Source organism: Schistocerca nitens, chromosome 7, assembly GCF_023898315.1.
Source record: "Schistocerca nitens isolate TAMUIC-IGC-003100 chromosome 7, iqSchNite1.1, whole genome shotgun sequence".
Classification (NCBI taxonomy): domain Eukaryota; kingdom Metazoa; phylum Arthropoda; class Insecta; order Orthoptera; family Acrididae; genus Schistocerca; species Schistocerca nitens.
Window position 1 is genome coordinate 573,882,978 of NC_064620.1, and position 3,015 is coordinate 573,885,992.

Genomic DNA, 3,015 nt, shown 5'->3' on the forward strand with positions numbered 1-3,015 from the left:
TTTGGGCTGGACATCATTAAAAGAAAGGCGTTTTTCGTTGCGACGGAATCTTCTCACGAAATTCCAATCACCTACTTTCTCCTCCGAATGCGAAGATATTTTGTTGACACCGTCCTACATAGGGAGGAACGATCATCACGATAAAATAAGGTAAATCAGAGCTCGTACGGAAAGATGTAGGTGTTCATTCTTTCCGCGCGCTATACGAGATAGGAATAATAGAGAATTGTGAAGGTGGTTCGATGAACCCTCTGCCAGGCACTTAAATGTGATTTGCAGAGTATCCATGTTGATATAGATGTAAATGTAGATGTAGCATAGTTGATCGTAGCGCTGCCGTGCTGTAAAGGTCAGTCTTTCTGCCTATTAAGCGAGTATACCGGACCTCGCACGAATTTTAATTCCTTTCTTCAGCTTCCAGCATTATCGTAGATAAAGATGATACTTAAATGTCTCGGGGAAAATTTGATTGTAATAGCGTAGAATTGAACTTCATTGGACAGAATCTCATTTCGTAGTCAAAATTCTAGTTACGAAATACTGAACTAAAGCTCGGCACCTATAGGGTACCCGGAAAACCAAGTAGGGCCTGCATCGTAGTCTTTAGAAAGCTGTGAACGGTGACAACATCCGTCTAACGTTTCGCCTTCAGTCGGCAACAGAATGGCACAAGAAGCAGAACTGCGCTCGGTGAGTACAATACGGTTATTCTGTTACACTTAGGAAAAGAATGTGGGAGGCATAAGCGCAAACATATTTTAATATGCACGTGTTCAGTTAAAAAAAATACAGCAGAGATGTAATAAACTTCATTCGGTGAGAATTCTAAGATCGGCCAGTCTGTCTGTGTCGCTGTAGGTCACCCACACCTTCCTATAATTAAACTCCACATCGTCGTCGATCATTGCTGTAAGGTGACGAGGTAGGAACACTAAAATTGTCATACTCAAACAACACAGATGCACCGTATTGAATGTTCATGCATTTAGCGCTGAGCAACTCACAATTTTTATGGCTTTCATATTAAAGTCCATTACTCACAGTCATAAGTAAAAACGGAATTCCTTTTCAGTCACATTGGAAGCTTACTTTTGATATCTTTATTTAATTTACTATCATCTTATCAGGGTATTTTTACTCTTCTGTTAATTTTTTCTTTCTGTCAAACCAATCGTTTTGTCCAACTAGCCTGATTACAAACAAAAAAGAAAACAGCAAACTGACATAATACTTTTTACTTTTTTCTTTCAGTGCGATGACGATACACTCACATTAACCCTTTGTTATGACTGATTGGCAGTTTGTAATCTATCCCTCCCTCCTTTGTTGTTGTCACTACTATTGCCGATGGTAAAGTTTATTCAAAAAAAAAATGAGAGTAGTAAGATTTACAATAAACTTATCTTCTTATCTCACAGTTGGCTCCAGTTCCTCATGTCTAGGGGTCTGATTCTTGAAGCTGAAATTTTCACATTTTAGGTTCTCATATTCCAATTGACGTAAATATATTTGATGAATTCCTGTGTGGATTGGTTTTTTTTCCCTTTATTTGCTTCACATTTTACTATATCACACTGTCTTTTGAATTTTCACATTAACAGAGCCGAAATTACAACGTTCTCCCAAAATACAAAAACACGTCCGATTACATCAGAGGCATGCCCAGTACTACTTCCTCATTCTGCGGTAATAACAATACTCCAGAGAATTTACAAATTTTCTTGACAAATGAATTTCTATTAATTTATAAATGAATCCAGAAATAAACGTAATATACGGCACCAGATTGCGTAATTAATAACAGAAATTTTAAGTGTGCCAAATATTTCGTAATTTCAAATGTTTGTAAAAAAATAATTTTAACTGTACATACAGAGCTAGTACATATCGATTGTGACAACGAAAATAAAGTACCTCATTTTCATAGGTTTTAGCTTGAAATATAATATATTGTGTATCAAATTATATAAGATTTTACAGATAGACAGTTGAGATAATATTGACCTGTCCAAAATTCGAAAATTAGTTCCGGTATCGACTACTTCTGTTGTGGAAATGTAATGCTAGAGGACGGTGTCACTTTACAAGTTCTTTTAACAAACATTATCCAGTAAGTTATTCTGTTCGATGAGTGTTGACTGCACTACAAGCAAAGACTACAGTGTAATCTGGAACACTTTAGTTCAGTTCATGGATTCCCTCACCTACGAAATCTTTATCCTCCACAAGACTCACAAACCAAATCCACATAGATACCAATTTGATATTGTGCGTTGATGATCCCTGTGGTCGAATCCGATAAAGAATAAAGAATAATTTGCACAAATAAGGCTAAAATACATTTCGTATTCAGTTTTTCCCCTTCAAAATCCGTTACTCAGAGCCCTAACACATTCGAATGGTTCCACTGCACTGTCTCTGTATGTGTGTTGATATACGTAAATTCTGCTAGAATAATGGGAGGCACGATTTAGCGGAAAAACAGCACGGTGAGGTAAAATGCAAGATCTAACTCATACGTATACATGCAATCTGAATGTAAATATTCATACGAGAAAACTACTTTTAAAGTTGGGACACAAACTTATAACCATACGTTTCGAATCGCTACCGTTGAAACGGTACATAACGGTGCTGAGTGAGCGTCCAGAATCACGACATTATCCATAATGATAGAAACAACTACTCATTGTTTCACAATTATATAAAAATATTAGTCGATTACATTTATCATTTACATGGTTGGCGGGAAGATCTCTTCACGTTGACGGTTTAACATATAAAGACCTGTTGACCAAATGTTATTCAAATATTTTTGTTTATCATTGTTACAACCGAGGCGTAACTATTTTATTGCCAAAAAAGAAAAAAATCTAGCAAGAAAATCAGGGAAAGGCTTAGAAAATAGATAGAGGTGTTCAAAAGAAAAAAAAATAAAGAAAAAAGGAAAAAGAAGACTCCATCTGGATGGGTTATGTCATAAGTAAATTCGGAGGGTATGGTTCTTTCACCTTG